The sequence below is a fragment of the Anolis carolinensis genome, chromosome 2, assembly GCF_035594765.1.
Source record: "Anolis carolinensis isolate JA03-04 chromosome 2, rAnoCar3.1.pri, whole genome shotgun sequence".
Taxonomy (NCBI): Eukaryota; Metazoa; Chordata; class Lepidosauria; order Squamata; family Dactyloidae; genus Anolis; species Anolis carolinensis.
The window spans coordinates 285756495-285774635 of NC_085842.1; the positions used below are offsets into that span (position 1 = coordinate 285756495).

Below are 18141 nucleotides of genomic sequence, written 5' to 3' on the forward strand. Positions count from 1 at the left end.
GAGCACCAACCCCCAGAGTTGGACATCTCTTTTAGTGTTCACAAATACAATGGTGCAACTTGAACTATGAGGGGAAATTGTCCCCTGTGCCTATGTCCTAGAGGGTCTGATTTGCCATACAGGACTCTATTGGGGAACCATTTTCCCCCTAAGCTGTGGGTCCTCTGGGTATGTGGGACCACGATAACTTGAGATGTTGTCCACATTAGCTCTAGACTGTGTGGTCTAGAGCCAATGCTATTGCTATTTTCTCTCAGATCCCTCCAACATGACAAGAGTAATCTAAGCCAGTAGTTATGCTGGCTTAATGACAAATGTTAATATATTCTTGTTAATATATTTTGGGGGTGTGCAGTGTCATGTCCATGGCCACTATTATATCTACAGTTATGCCAACACCTGTCAAGACCCTGCTATTTGTGCGTTAAAAAAATCAAATATAACTAGAAGGTACTAATTTCTAATGCTTTATAAAATGGCTCTAAAAAGGAACTTTAAACATGTTACCTGAAAGCTCAGAAAATAAAAATGGCTGTCTGGCACAACTTTTCTATAGTGAAATGTTCAATAGTTCAAAAAAGGTGACAAAGGAGACTGCTGGTCACGAGAGGTAGTAGCGAGAACTGAATGAGGTTTATGTATATGTTTTAGTGTGAGAGCTAGAATATTAACTAGTTTCTTTGTTTGGCTTTGGCATCTGTTTTGTCTAGAAGTATGTGGGTGTATATTTCTCTCAACTTTGCCAGTTCATAGAATCATAGAATAGTAGAGTTGGAAGAGACCTCATGGACCATCTAGTCCAACCCCCTGCCAAGAAACAGGAAATCGCATTCAAAGCACCCCCGACAGATGGCCATCCAGCCTCTGTTTAAAAGCCTCCAAAGAAGGAGTCTCCACCACAGTCTGGGGGAGAGAGTTCCACTGCCGAACAGCTCTCACAGTGAGGAAGTTCTTCCTTATGTTCAGGTGGAATCTCCTTTCCTGTAGTTTGAAGCCATTGTTCCGTGTCCTAGTCTGCAGGGCAGCAGAAAACAAGCTTGCTCCCTCCTCCCTATGGCTTCCCCTCACATATTTGTACATGGCTATCATGTCTCCTCTCAGCCTTCTCTTCTGCAGGCTAAACATGCCCAGTTCTTTAAGCCTCTCCTCATAGGGTTTGTTCTCCAGACCTTTGATCATTTTAGTTGCCCTCCTCTGGACGCTCTCCAGCTTGTCAACATCTCCCTTCAACTGTGGTGCCCAAAATTGGACACAGTATTCCAGGTGTGGTCTGACCAAGGCAGAGTAGAGGGGGAGCATGACTTCCCTGGATCTAGACGCTATTCCCCTATTTATGCAGGCCAGAATCCCGTTGGCTTTCTTAGCAGCCGCATCACATTGCTGGCTCATCTTTTTCACATGTACTGCTGTCTAGCCAGGTGTCCCCCATTCTGTATCTTTGATTTCCATTTTTTCTGCCGAAGTGAAGTATCTTGCATTTGTCCCTGTTGAACTTCATTTTGTTAGTTTCGGCCCATCTCTCTAGTCTGTCAAGATCGTTTTGAATTCGCTGGCACTCATATCTATGGTACGATAAAACTAGAATTGAGAAAAATTTTAGCAACCATTTCATTAGAGCAGCCCTGATAAAAACCTGGAATAAGTATAAATTAAGAATGTATAGTAAAACTCCGACTTGGATTTCGCCCATGGAGGCAGTCCAAAGGAGACTTTTAGGATGGTCACAATGGCCCAAATATGCAGATTTAATAAAGTGGCAAGGACAGGAGCCTATACTAAAATCTCAGCAAGAACTAAAAGAAGAACAACTTAACATCACATGGTTACAATTCGGCCAACTAAGGGAATATTACAAAAAAGATAAAGTAAAGGGCTTCATGGGGAAAAACAATCTATGGGATAAAATATTATTTTCAGAAGGCCGACTAATTTCAAAAATATATAAAATTCTATTAGAATGGAACACAGAGATGGAACTAGTGAAAAGTAATATGACTAAATGGTCCAAAGATATAGGAAGGCCTATCCTAATGGAGGAATGGGAGGCTTGTTGGGGCAGGAAATTAAAATTCACATATGCGTATCAATTAAAGGAGAACTGGATGAAGATGTTCTATAGGTGGTACATCACCCCTAAAAAACTAGGAATGATTAATAAAACTAATAATTACAAATGCTGGAAATGCGATAAAAAAGAAGGGACATTCCACCACATATGGTGGGAATGTAAAAAAGCTAAAGAGTATTGGACTAGGGTACACGAGATAATACAAAAAATGTTAAATAGAAAATTAAAAAAGCTCCCAGAACTGTATCTATTAGGAATCTTTACAGAATCTCAAGACCAGAATGAAGAGAAACTAATGACGTATTTAACTACCGCTGCAAGAATGACCTATGCCAGACTTTGGAAACAAAAAGAAACCCCCAAGAAAGAAGACTGGCTTATTAAAGCTGCCGAAATAAAAAATATGGACAGATTAACTTACATTATAGCAAAAACTCAGGGCAGGCCAAGAAAAGAGACAAATTGGCAACAGATAGAAAAATACCTGGAATTTAAAAATACGTAATAGGGAATTGAACTATTCAAGTTCAATGTAAAAACTGAACACTATATCTGAAGTAAGAACAGACTGAAACCCCCACCGAAAGGAGGAAGAAGAGAATGAACAGCAGAAACTGAGAAGGAAGAAATGAGTGTGGCCACAGATGAAATAACCAACCATTAGAGAAAGATAGATCCATTTCGCCAGAGATGTGGAAGTCAAACCACCGATTTTTTAAACTTGTTTTGTGATTTAATGTATTTGTCATTCTTGTTGGGTTTTTTTTCTTTTTTCTCTCTCTTTTTTTTTCTTTTTTTTTCTCTTTTCTTCTTTTCTCCTTGTATGTTTTCCTTTCCCTAGTATATATGTGTGCACAATCTTTATGTATATATGTACACTAATATGTCAAAACTTAATAAAAAAGACTTGAAAAAAAAAAAGATCGTTTTGAATTCTGCTCCTTTCTTCTGGAGTGTTGGCTATCCCTCCCAGTTTGGTGTCATCTGCAAACTTGATGATCGTGTCTTCTAACCCTTCGTCTAAGTCATTAATAAAGATGTTGAACAGAACCAGGCCCAGGACAGAACCCTGCGGCACTCCACTCGTGACTTCTTTCCAAGATGAAGACAACGCATTGGTGAGCACCCTTTGGGTTCGTTCGCTTAGCCAATTACAGATCCACCTAACCGTAGTTTTGTCTAGCCCACATTTTACTAGTTTGTTTGCCAGAAGGTTGTGAGGGACTTTGTCAAAGGCCTTACTGAAATCCTGGTACGCTACATCTACGGCATTCCCTGTATCGACCCAACTCGTAATTCTGTCGAAAAAAAGAGATCAGATTAGTCTGGCATGACTTGTTTTTGGTAAATCTGTGTTGACTATTAGCAATGACTGCATCTGTTTCTAAGTGTTTGCAGACCACTTCCTTAATGATCTTTTCCAGAATCTTGCCTGGTATCGACGTGAGGCTGACCGGACGGTAATTGTTTGGGTCGTTCTTTTTTCCCTTCTTGAAGATAGGGACCACATTCGCCCTCCTCCAATCTGCTGGGACTTCTCCCGTTCTCCAAGAACTCTCAAATATGATCACCAGTGGTTCTGAAATAACTTCCGCTAGTTCCTTCAGTACTCTTGGATGTAGTTGATCTGGCCCTGGCGACTTGAATTCATTTAGAGTGGCCAGGTGTTCCTGGACAACTTGTTTCCCTATTTGGGGTTGGATTTCCCCAAATCCTTCGTCCATTTCATGTTGCTGAGGTTGAAGATGGCTTTCTTTTTGTGAGAAGACCGAGGCAAAGAAGGTATTAAGCAGTTCTGCCTTTTCCCTGTCCCCTGTCGCCATCACCCCATCTTCTCCTCGCAGAGGCCCTATCGCCTCCTTTTTCTTCCTTTTTATACCAACGTAAGCAAAAAAGCCTTTTTTGTTGTTTTTAATGTCCCTGGCAAGCCTGAGCTCATTTTGCGCTTTAGCCTTGCGAACCTTTTCCCTACAGGAGTTGTCTTTTGTGCAATGGGTGTTTCTTCACACATAATAATAATAATAATAATAATAATAATAATAATAATAATAATAATAATAATAATAATATAATAATAATAATAATAATAATAATAATAATAATAATAATAACAACTTTATTTTTATACCCTGCCCCATCTCCCCGAAGGGACTCGGGGCGGCTTACATGGGGCCTTGCCCGATAAAACAATCAAATATCAAAACACAGCAATAAAACAGTTATCCAATAAAAACATCAATTACAGTAAAAACAATAGTTAAAATCAACATAAAACATACAATATTAACACTGGAGACTAATTCATAGAACCCAGGCAACGTGCAACATGGACCGAAATGGGGAAGGCAATTTCTCAGTTAAAATGGACAAAGTGCAATATAGCATTGACAACACCTCGAGAATGGGGCTATTCTAAAATGGGCAGATAGATCAGTCCGACACGAAATTAAGTATCAAAGGCCTTTTGAAAGAGCCAGGTTTTTAAGCTCCTACGGAAGGAGAGGAGGGTAGGGGCCTGCCTGATCTCTCTAGGGAGTGAGTTCCAAAGCCGGTGGGCCACAACGGAGAAGGCTCTGTCTCTCGTCCCCACCAAGCACGACTGCGAGGGTGGTGGGAGCTAGAGAAGGGCCTCCCCCGACGAGCGAAGAGAACATGCGGGTTCATAGGGGGAGATGCGGTCTCTAAGGTAGGTGGGTCCCAAACCGTTTAGGGCTTTGTAGGTGATAACCTGCACCTTGAATTGGGCCCGGATAGTAAATGGCAGCCAGTGAAGCTCCTTAAACAGAGGCGTTGAACGCGCCCTGTAATTCGCTCCGGTTAGAAGCCTGGCTGCCGAACGCTGTACTAGTTGTAATTTCCGGGCCGTCTTCAAAGGCAGCCCCACGTAGAGCGCATTGCAATAGTCCAGTCTAGAGGTAACTAAGGCATGGACCACCATGGTCAGATTTTTTTCTACTAAATATAGTGATACATAACAGTACTATTTAGAGCAGTGGCCCCAGTCCAGTGCCAGGACACGGGCCATGTGGCTTCCAGTCCCTGGCAGTTTCCAAGAAAGAAAGATGTACAGTCAGCCCTCCATATTAGTTGGGGGTTAGTCACAGAACCCCGTAAAAGTGAAAAAAATGTGAATAAAGAAATTGCTAATTTCTATCTAACACCTCTCTAAGAAATTCTAGGTCTGTGGTCAACTAATAGCTGGACATAGAATCACATTGCAGAAACTAGAGATTGGTAGAGAAATCGGGAGAAAATCGACCATACATTCATACTGGACAACCTAAAAATTCCTACAGAACATTTTAAGTCAAATCCACAAAAGTAAAAACAGCAAATATGAGGGGGGGGGGGGAGAGACTGTATACTCAATGGGCATAAAAACAGTGCCAGTCACTGACATTTGAAAAAAAATGTTGCCAGTCCATACCCATATCCTGAGAAGTACTGATGCTTTAGTTATAAATTAGGAAAATTCATGGTGGACAAGGCTACTAATGGCTGCTAGTCATGAAAGCCATTTTTATTTCCAGAGGTACAGTAGTATGTTTTTTGATATAAGTTACTGATGATTGAATATGAACAACAGAGTACTATCATATTCTCTTGTGGGCTCTCCGTAGACATCTGCTGCCACTATGGGAATAGAATGCATCACTAAATGTGTCCTGAATCTGATCCAACACAGATCTATGTTTTTACAAACTGCAATTCTAGCTGACTAATCAGTCCACTTAGCAGTAATCACATAAATATATGCCAAGATTGCCAAAAGGTACAGCTTATTAAATGTGTGCATGCAGGTAAGAGAAAGCTCATATTTGAAGTGCGTAGAACAAGAGTACAGCTATCCAGTAACCACTATTTTGCAAATGTGAAGGCAGTGTGATAATTAAGTTCTCCCAATTTTTGCTGAAGGTTGGCATATTTTAAGTGAATCATCGGACTACTTTTGGAACTGGAATGCAGACCAGCTGGCTTCTGCTCTCTCACTAGTGCTACTATTAAACAATATTTAATTTTTAAGCTGTTTAGAACACTTTGTTCTCAGGAAAGTATGAATGAGGGGGATTAAATTATATCTGTATTGTACTTTTCTTAGTGATTGGTAATTATATTGTCAGTCATTTTGCTGTGTTATTCATTGCACTTAACTGCACAGGGAAATTATTTTCATTTTCTTCTACAACAAGTTGTTTCAAAGTTTTAACTTCTCAAATATATCACTGAAGATAATGAATGGTCCTATTTGTGGAGCAAGAAAGGTTAAAATTTTGAATACAAATAATTTTCTAATGGGCTAAAGCAGAAGGAATGCTTCACCCCACCATTTAAAGGTAAAGCCCCCTTACCTACTCAGAGTTTGGCCTTGCTACTGCCTGATTGTCAACAAGACATATACAATCAAGTAGGCTATCTTATTTGAGAATTCTGATTCTGGCATACCAGGGATATGAATTAGTCTAATATTGTACATTTATTATTCTTAAGTAAATCGCAATCCAAATATTTTTAGGAACCAGAACCATTTTGAAAACATTTGACTAGACAGGAATCACATGTTTTAGTCTTGCTCTTTGGTTAACTCTTGTTCTTTAAAACAACTGTTCTCTTGATGCAATAGGTTGAGTATTTTTAACCATGACAACACAATCAGCAAAGAAACAGAACAGAGGGAGGCCTGTATTGTTAAAACTGCCAAATTCACAACCCACAAAAACAGCCACCACATCATTTTCACTATCTGCCAAGACACAAAGGCAACATCTAAGCCACATCTGATATATAACATCTAAAGTCTTGCAGTTCCTAAAATATGGTGGCTGAGATCCTGTTGCGTAGTTGCAAGTGCATAATCTAGAGCTGGAATTCACACTAAAGATCACTTACAGGAAGAGTGGGAATAACAGTTGAATATTTCCTGATCAATGGGAACAGATTCTCATCTCTCCCAGCAGCTGCTACCCAATGAATGGGGATGGAGTGGTGGTTTACGGGAACGGGGAGGGGGATGGAGGATGCTTATGCATACACAACTCCCCAATTGGATTCCGGCCAACATACATAAAGTCCTAAAGTCACACTCAGCACCACAAAGGTGGGATCTTACCTAAACAAAAACATTGCTGAAACCAAGAAGAAATTAACATGCTAATCTGAGATCCAGCGCTCCAAGTTCTGGGTTTCATGGAGAGCTTAACAGAGAGCTCTAATAAGTACATGTCAGAGCAAATATAGAAAGCAGTGATGTCATTTTCTGCCCATATCTCCACCATCTTTAAATGGCAAATCAATATTTTGGAAAATATTCACTGATGTAGAGATGGATTATAAATAATCCATGAATGACTGCATGGATAGCAGCATAAACATTCATGACATTTTGCAATACACAAGAGGACAGGTTGCTCCCACTTGAAGCTTAGAGACTAAAATTAAACAGGGAAATAGAGGGAAAGGAGAGGAGGCAGTGAGGGAAATATGCAATTATTTCAATTACATGCATTTTCCCTTTATTGCAGCCCTAAAAATAATCAGCAAGACAAGGGCTTAGGTAGAAATACAAATTTTTAGTTCTCCAAGGAAGGTTCTGCATTACACAACATGTTTTGAAGTGTTCTTAAAGGCTGGAACAAAATGGAAATTTAGACTGAAGTGTTCTTTAAAAGACATGCACAGCCTTGAGGAAAACTACCAATGTGCTAACCTGAATTGTTTCAGTTATTAAGTAATAACATACAATGAAGCCAGATTTACTAGTAACTTTCAAAGATGTGTATTTATTCCCATTGACTAGAGAAAGCCCAATACGTATGCCAATTGGAGTGATAATTCAATGGCATTTCTCTAATTTCAGTTTTCTCTTTAAACCTTGAAGTATTTAGCCATTAATTCAATGGGATTTATATGTGTACTTTTTAAAGGGAATCTTTTTCCTGCTGCACTCAACATTAAGCCAGGTAATCAATTTGCAATGTCAATATAATTCTCTCTTTAGCCTATCATCTCAGTGTGAAGTGCAGTCCCATTACAAAGGAGGTTCCAAATGTCAATATACTGCAATCCAACTATGATTTCTCTGTAGACATTAAGTCAATATTTCGGAAAATCAGCTTCCAGAAACAAAAGAGTGTAACTACTATCACAAGTGAACTGTAGAAATCACTGAGAATATACACAGACAGTCATTAAAACAATGCTTGAACTATCAAGCTGGAAGAATGAAAAATAAAAGATTGTAAAGTGGTCCAACAGTTATCGGTCAATGCAACTACTGTTCTTGTCTGTTGAAGAACATTTTACATAAAAACAATTATGCGACCAAGGGTGCATCTACACTGTAGAATTAATGCAGTTTGAGCCCATTTGAACTGCTGGGGCTCAATGCTATGGAATCCCGGGAGTTGTAGTTTGGTCAGACACCAGTAGTCTTTGGAGGGATGACTAAAATCCTTATAAAACTACAGCTCACATGATTCCATAACCCTGAGCTGTGACAATTAATGTGGGTTCAAACATAATTAATTCCCCAATGTAGATGCAGCCCAACATGCTGCATGTTCACAAATTGGCAAATCAGTTGCCTACAGGAAGCCTACAATAGGACGTCAATGCAACTAGTACTGAAAGTCATGCTGTCCCTGATACTAAAAGGAATTATTGCCACTAATAGACACATGCACACGTCTCCCGTTTCCCTGATGTCCTCTTAAAAGCTATTACATCATTGAGCAGTTACTTCCACAGTTTAACTAACACACTGCTTCAAAGCGTATTTCCTGATATCTCCGACTCTCAGCTTCAGGTTCCAGTTTCATGAGAGATTCATAATTGTATGCACCTCCCATTGTTCTTTTTTTCTCTAAGCTAATAACCCAACATATTTTTATTTTTTCCTTACAGGAACTTACCTTCAGTCCTTTGATAATTCTGGCTGTGCCTTTCTCTCGTATTTCAAGAGACTATCTTATATCCCACCCTTCCTTGTTGCTGATTGCACTGACTAGTATGATAGCAAGGTTAGCTAATCCAACCCAATGGATAAGGAAAGTCTAGATGAAGGAATTATTGTGTTACTGTTAGAGAAAATGATCGGTCTTATGGAAGGTTAACAAAATGACCTTGGTAAATGCTTTTGTGTGATACTGCTTCAGCTAGAGGAAGTGGTCACAATATGGCTATGTACATATACTATAAATATAGAAGGTCTATTTTATTTTACAAAGTAAGCCAAAATGCCAGGGAATACGTGAAACACTAGTAGGTCTGTCATATTAGTATACAGCACACAAAAATGCAAGATCCAGTCACAGTAATTCATTCCCCTCTAGATGACACTGGTGATTAAAAAGCATAAAACTGTGTGAGTAAAGAGAAACCTACAGAGATAACAGGGACTGTTTGCTTTCAGTAGAGACGCACTTACTCCCCAGTCTTCCTCCAATCCAGATTTCATGTGCAAAATTTACTAAGGAATTCTAATTCATCTGGTTCCTCTTGCGTTCTTTCTTTTAAACTTTGACTAAATATCAATATAGCAATATGATGTGTTATATTGATATCCATAGGTCAGAAAGTATTGCTAGATTACAATTGCAGATGTAACTGTAGAAGATGTTCAGTTAAAAAAGGGCTTTGGCATACTTCAGTCCCAGAGTAAGCATGAAGAAAGTGTTCACAGACTCACCATATTGGTAATAGATTCGCTTTTGCCTGAAAGTAGGCAACAGGCTCTAAAGCAGTGGTTCCCAACCTGTGGTCCATGGACCACCAGTGGTCCCCAAGAACTAGTCCCCACTTGGACTTGAAATGCACCTGAATGTATATTTATATGTATAACTATGTAGGTTTTTAATGTAAGCTCTCAATTTTAATGTAAATTTTAATTTAAATGGCTTTTTACACGTGATGTAAACTGTTTTGATGTATATGCTCATATTGAAAGCTGCCCTGAGTCCCCTGATGGGTGAGAAGGGCGGGGTAGAAATGATGTAATAAATAAATAAACTAAAATATGATCCTCAGCCTCACTGTTACTACACTGTTGCAACGAAAGCAACTGGTCTCGTGAAATCCTCTTATAGTACTGAGGCAATGGGTGAGCAGATGACGACTACTGGATGGCATATGTTCTGTATCAGAAACTAGAGCTGATGTAGTCTGTCCAATGCAATTTTCTGAATCAGCACCCCAAATAACCAAGCCAAATCTAAAGTTGACCAAAAACTGATTCATAACCCTTTTGGTGCTAATGTTGGAGAGTGGTCCCTGGTCAAAGTGGTCCCTGGTCAAAAAAAGTTTGGAACCACTACTCTAAAGCAAGATTCTGGGTGCATCTACAGCATAGAATTAATGTAGTTTGACACCACTTTGCTGTGGCTCAATGCTATGGAGCCATGGGAGTGGTAGTTTGATGAGGCACCAGCACTTTATGGCAGAGAAAGCTAAAGACCTTGTAAAACTACACCTTCCATAGTATCATAGCATTGAGCCATGACAACAAATGTGGTGTCAAGATGCATTAATTCTACAATGTAGATGCAGCCACTGTGTGTTTTTTCCTTCATGCACTACTCTGGGTTTCCCATAGACATGTGCCTGACCCCTTTGAGAACAGAAAGCTGGGTTAGGTAGTCCTTTGTTTTGTTCAAGCACAATTCTTACACTTTCCTTTTCTGTGATTTCCTCACTCCTATCTTGGGCTGGATATACACTGGAAACGATGGCCATTTCACTGTTATGTCTCTGGTCTTAGCAAAACAGAAGCATAGGTTTGATCTGCAAAGAATATTGGTAATCTGAATTTCTGCTTGAAGAACTGAGGTCATAGTATAGTCTTTTATATTAAACAAGTTCTTTTGAATACAATTTATAAACAGAGACCACTCTGCATTCTCCAATTCAACATCTTATTTTCCTTCAGATAAAGGAAATTATTGTTTCTTCTTTTAGCTGTTTGGAGAAAAGGTTTTTTGATTCAATACAGCTGTAAAAACAGCTTTGGAATTAAATGTTGAGCATATGCTCTTACACAGATTTAAAATCCAAGCCTTTCAACACAGATGGTAATCTTTACAGTACTGACACATATGCTGTTTTTTATCTTTAACTAAAGAGACACAAGAAGACAGGCAATCATACAGTGGTTTCTCTTCCTATCATAGACTAAATGAATCTGGTCAAATATGTTCTTCCAACCTAATGTTTAGTGCCAGGCCACATAACTTAAACTTATCCAATAAGGACCAACTTTAAAGACCTTTAAAGTTCAAAACTATCCAAGATGTTGTGCTAATAGTAACATAACTGACAGTAATTCCTTCCTTTATTATTTTGACTTCAAGCCTGCATGCTTTACTTGGTGGACTAAAATTTAAAAACACTGTTACATTTAGGGGAACTGAAAACTAAGAATAGACTGTCTATGAAGAAATATTATTTTAAGCTACTTATACTGTCAAAACATTGAAGAATAATCCATGCAAGCCAAGCCTGTTTAACTGAGAGGGAATGTTCATAACAAATACTTAAAACATTCAATTAAGCACATATTTTACTCCTTAAAAAGAAAACCCCAAAATTTTTAGCTTATTATACAAATATGTTTATTTGCCCTGATCAAGCACAGCTCTTAAATGAACATTGTTGAAGTATCAGTGAAACAGAAAAAACTTTTAGGCCGACTGTTCCACCTAGCATCATTTTTTTCCCAGTAGACATCATTAATATGTCCAACACAACAGGGGAGGCTGAGCCACTCAGAGTTGATGGTCTATATATAGACACTAAAAGATACTGTAGTTGTAAATGTTATCACAGTTCACTCACAGGTAAATAATAAATACTCTGCACTAAATAAATATTAAAAGGCAAAACAATGCTGGACCTAAAGATAGATCCCACAGCAAGCAATATTTTTTTGCCATATAAAGCATTGTCTTGCAAATTAGGATTTCTCCACAGAGTTAGCTTAGCTTGACTGTAAAGGTCAAACTGTACCAGACAAAAAAGTACTCCAAGCCATGCTGCCAGGAAAGGTTGAACATATACATTTAACTGAATAGAGGCCAAGGCAGTCAATCATAAAGAAGCTCCAAAAATTCTGATTCCAACAGTTGCAATACGTTGGGAAGCACGAAAAATGTAATGTTAATAAAGTTAGAGTTGAATGGAACAAAGAAGTAGTTGAATCCCCACCGCGAAATAAAGAGACCACACACAAGAGATGGAGAAATAATGCATAATTTATTGACCTATTTAAAACTGGTAACTGAACTAAGTTATTAGTTGTGGGGGGAGCACTCCAACATGGGCAATGGCATGAGGCCAGGTATCCTTTTTTTGACTACCTGCCAAACCAACCACTAGACGAAGCACTGTACCCCAGGGGAACTCTCATTGATGGTTTGCTATCCCAGCTGGTCATTACTGGAAGGCTGTCCCTGGGGACCTCCCTCCTGAGCTGCATAACCCAATAGGATATAGGCAACCCAACCCGGCAAGCCCCAAAAGAGGTATTTTGGGGAATGCCTTAAGCCACAGAATCTATAGAGGGTGACGCAAAAGTCCCCGTTCACCGCAAAATGGAGGGGTGCCAAGGTGTACACTGATCCATGTTCTCCCCCCACTTCTTGCCAGTGACACCTAGTTATGAGAGCCCCACTCCTTTAAATTCCTTACTCCCAACAGCTTCAATATGGGGTGGGGGGGGGGGACCCTCTTTAAGGAGGGAAAAAATTCCTACCCGGCCCTAGTGCAACCAGTATTAACCCATATTGAACTGAGGGCAGGAGGATGGGTTGTGCTGCCAAACGCCGGATGCAGCAGGGAGGGGATAGCCGGAGGAGGCTTCCTTGATGCCAGTCTAGGAGAACAATGATCTCCTCCACGGGGTGGGGGGGATTCAAAGGCTCCCCTCTGGACATATGGTTGGCCTTTCTGTCCAGAGGTGAATGATTACCTTGTACAAATTAACCAATGGGAAACTTCCCTAGCTTCAATTTAGAAAAACTTACATACAGTCTCACTTATCCAACATAAACGGGCCAGCAGAACGTTGGATAAGCGAAAATGTTGGATAATAAGGAGGGATTAAGGAAAAGCCTATTAAGCATCAAATTACATTATGATTTTACAAATTAAGCACCAAAAACATCATGTTTCACAACAAATCGATAGAAAAAGTAGGCCAAAGCATGGTAACGTTATGTAGTAATTACTGTATTTACAAATTTAGCACCAAAACATCACAATATACTGAAAACATTAACTACAAAAACATTGGCTACTAACAAATTGACTACAATTAAAGATAGAATTGCATAAAATGAACTTACAGTAGCAATATTGTTGGAAATTAAATCCATAAAAAGTTCAATCCTTGCTGTCTAGAGAAACAGCTGTGGAACGGGGTGGGAGGCAGACTGCATTGGATAATCCAGAACATTGGATAAGCGAATGTTGGACAAGTGAGACTCTACTGTAGTTTAAAAAAAGTTTGTTTCAGGCATATTGCATAATGTTACCACCTTTTCAGAAAGAAATATTGTCTACTTTAACTAAAACATTGGCAGTCTAAAACAGATAATGTTTCCTCGTGGTACATGTCATGGGTATGTTCAGTGATTACTCATTTTTGTTGCATATGTTACAAATTTTGTATTAGATTTTTTTTTTTTTGCGATTTCTAAATGCATGTGTCCTATTAAATTAAATTTTACCGATTTAACTTCAGGTCAACCCTGTTGGACCCTAAATGCTTTTACTGTTCCTGAAAAAGAAAGATTTCTCATCCATTGTTCAATGAGGAGAAGATCTTAATCCTTTAACTATGCTGATGTTGTGCACCTTCAAGTCATTTCCAACTTATGATGACCCTAAGATGAAACTTCTTTCTTGGCAGGGTTTCCTCAGGGGAGGTCTGCCTTTGCCTGTCGGATTTCATAGGGTCTGGATTACTCAGAGATGGTTTTATCAGTTCCTTCCCCTAAAATACAGCCTACAGCACCTGGTATTTGTTGGAGGTCTCCTATCCAAGTACTAACCAGGGCTGACCCTGTTTTGCATCCAAAATCAGGTGAGATCTAGTACCTTTAGGGTATTTGAGCCTCCTCTGCCATATTATACCAGAATAAAATTTTAGAAATTTTAGAAATGGAACAGTCTTTGTAATAGGAGGCTACTAAAGAAAAAGAGAGTCATTTTAACTTATTAAACTAGGAAGCATGATCTTGCAAAGCCCTTGCTTTTTAAAATAGAATCTGTAAAAAAGGGTTCAAAACACGTTGTGCTCAAAATAACTCACCTGAATAGCATATAAAACCATAGTTTTCAAAAATATTTGCTTCCTATGAAAGCCCTATCATATCAGCTGCCCTGAAGTTTCTCCCATTATTCAATTACCGAGACATAAATATAGCAGCCGAATTAAGTCAATGTGCAGGGGACTGCTTTAGCCAGTAATGATGCCATCCCCACTGGCAACCTTGATAAACCATTCAGAAGTGTACACCACCCACATGCCTTACATAAGAACAGGTCATAGAAGAGCAGTAACATTTCCAAAAGAGTGGGTGCATTGCGTATTCATCTTCTGGGCTTTCAATAGAAAAACAGTATTAACAATGTGGGTGGTATGTGACGAAAGTAGGAAGCAAGGATAGCAAGAAAGGAAAATACGCCATAAGTGTCCTTGGGTGTTTTCATCATAGGGACCTCATTGTCACATTGTTTACATCTGTACCTTATTCAGCTAGCTACTTCAGAGTCATGGTAACATGGCATGCTTTGTGCTCAAAGTATTTTTACTTATAGCAATGATTCAACCATTAAACCTGAATTAATGGTTGCATACCACAGACTAGTGACCATGCAAAGTTCACGTTTCCTATGGATAAATATCTTTCTTGTTCTCATTGTCAGACTTTTTAAAAACAACCAACAGTAAAGAACAAACTGCTTGCTTCTTATGATGTGATAGAAGAGCAGTACCTATATATATTAACTTTGAGAAAACTTAATATATTTATTGGCTGCACAAAACAATAAAAATTGCAATGCAACTTGTGTTCTGATTTGAGATGCATGATCTGATCCTATGTACATGTTCTTGAATCCATTGAATTCTATATGGAATATTTATAAAGAAAGCATCTGACCATATGGGTGCCTTCTTACAAATATAACAAGCTGTTGAAGGCTGATCTGAGAGATAACATGTCACTACCTTCATATTTTGAAGATGACCTCTAAATGTGGGAAGAGCAAGTGCAAATAATTCAAGAATCAACTTACGAATTTAGCAATTTTTCAATCTATTGGTAAATGTAGCCTGGTACTGATTACATTGTCTGGAAAGAGCAGTGTCCCCATCCCAGCTCACCTTAACTAGAGATGCTAAGCAGATCACAAGCTTAGTGTATCCTTTATGATTCTCAGGCAGCATCACACTACCTTCCCCATGGTAACTAAAGTAGCCACCTTTCCGCAAAAGTCAACATTGACACTGAAATACAACACTGTCTCAGCTCTGTGAGTGCAGCATTTTTTCCAACAAAGCTGAGAGCGTTTGAGGATTGGGACATTTGTAGGGATGCCAAGATGCTTCTCTATAAAGCTATTGCCCTCCCAACCCTGTTATACACCTGCGAAACTTGGACTGTCTACAGGCATCACGCTCAACTTCTGGAATGATTCCATCAGCATTGCCTTCAAAACATCCTGCAAATCTCTTGGGAAGACTGATGGACAAATGCCAGCATGCTGGAAGAAGCAAAGACCACCAGCATCGAAGCAATAATCCTTCGCCATCAACTTTGCTGGACTGGTCACATTGTCTAAATCCCCGTTCACCATCTCCCAAAGCAATTACTCTTAAGACAGAATGCTGGTGGGCAAGAAAAGAGAGTTAAAGATGGGCTTAAAGCTAACCTTAAAAACTGTGGCATAGATACAGAGAACTGGGAAGCCCTGGCCCTTGAGCATTCTAACTGGAGGTCAGCTGTTACCAACAGTGTTGTGAAATTCAAAGAGGCACGAATGGAGGGCAAAAGGGAGAAACATGTCAAGAGCAGGGCGCATCAAGCCAACCCTGTTGAGACCACCTTCCATCTGGAAATCGATGTCCTCACTGTGAAAGAACATGCAGTTCAAGAATAGGGTCTACAACCACCAATGGACCCACTGCCACAACCCTACACCTGGAAGGCAATCATACTCGGACACGAGTGATCGCCAATGACCTTCCCCATTCAGTGCTGTCTACTCATTTGACTTTTATACAACATCCTCCCACCTACCTTTGTCTCCCAACAATTATCATTAATCCTGAACCTGTCACCTTAGCACTATATCCACAATTTTTGCATTTCTATGGCTATTCATACATATACTCCACCTGTAAAGGTCTGTTGCTAAGCATGACACCCTACCATCTTTGTTTTCCCATTTAGTCTTTATGGTGTTAAAAGGTGTTTAAAGGATGATGTCTGTTTTTTAATTTAATATATTTTGTTTACTTTTCACTTTTATGGATTGTTAGTTACTTGTATTGATTCTATTTAAATTGGTTATTGGTTTATTGCTTTACTATCATCATTTTACGCATATTTGATTATTGTTGTGTTATTTATACTGTTGTAAGCCGCTCCAAGTCCTCTCGGGGAGATGAATAAAGATGAATAAAGTTATTATTATTATTATTATTAGTAGTAGTAGTAGTAGTAGTAGTAATAGTAGTAATAGTAGCAGTAGTATTATCCCATTACATAGAGGTTACGGATCTAAATGGAAACCTAATACATATTGTGATCTAAAATCCTTTTATGTAGTGACTCTAAACCTAGGTTTGATGGCAGCAAACAGTCCACTACTTATATTGACAATGTTGAATTTGAAGGGGATATGGGTTTTGTAATTAAAGTCCTTGGCTTATTAGAACAGTGAATATTAGAAACTGAAATATCACCCCACTGGGTTTTTTAATATTGCATTTCATTTTTCTTTAACCTGACTACTTACAATTGGCTTTCCCCTATGGATATGTAAATTCAGAATAGTTTTATTGCATCTGATGCAAGTCCTCAAAAGCTAATCCTGTGATAAACATAAAAATAAATGTATTATGTGTTTATATTTGTAACATTAATGTGTAATAAATATGCCAGTCTTTAAAGTCCAACACATTCGGGTGTTTTTTTTGTTTTTGTTTTTTGGGGTTTTTTTGCTGCCATAGACTAACAAAATTATCCCAGTAGAAGTCTCTGTTAAGACTTGTGCAGTACCTGCACCCACTCCTAGATCTGGCTACATATTTTTGTTACATCTCATATGGATCACCGTAATGAGTATTCATTGCCTAAAAAAATTATATGAAATTAATGGGTTCACCAGGTGGCCGTGATAGCACAGCAGGTTAAGCTGCTAAGCTGCAGAACTTGCTGGTCGGAAGGTCAGCAATTCAAATCTAAGGATGGGGTGAGCTTCTGTTGTTAGCCCCAGCTTCTGCCAACATAGCAGTTCGAAAACATGCAGATGTGAGTAGCTCAATAGGTACCACTTCAGTGGGAAGGTAACGGCACTCCATGCAGTCTTGCCAGCGCATGACAACCCTGGCTCTTCGGCTTAGAGATGAGTACCACCCCCACACGACTAGACTTAATGTCAAGGAGAAACCTTTACTTTTACTAATGGGGTCACCATATGTTGACAGGCGATTCAAAGATGCACAACACACACACACAATGTGCTCTATGTGGGACTGCTTGTGAAAAGTGTTCAGAAACTTTAGCTGGTCCAAAGAGCTACGGTCAAATTGGTAACCGGACCTGACTACAGCAGGAAACACACAACTAGCTTGTTGGCACAACTTCTCCGATTGCCAGTTCATATATTGGGCACATTTCAAAATTCTGATTATAGCACTTAAACTTTCATATGGCTTAAGTCTAGGTTATGTGAAAGGCCATAATCTCCCATATGAGCCTTCCTGATTTGAGATCCAAATGGGATGAGGTCCTAAGAGAAGAGGACCTATGTTTTCTTTTTTTTAGCAGCCATTTTCATTGCTCTAATATTAT

The 18141-nt window shown here is 39.1% G+C and overlaps 1 protein-coding gene across 1 annotated transcript in view; it reads right to left on the bottom strand.

Moving 5' to 3' along the window:
• The window catches only part of fam151b (family with sequence similarity 151 member B), a 57736-nt gene that overhangs the window by 5107 nt on the left and 34488 nt on the right, over positions 1-18141 (bottom strand). The window lies entirely within an intron of this gene.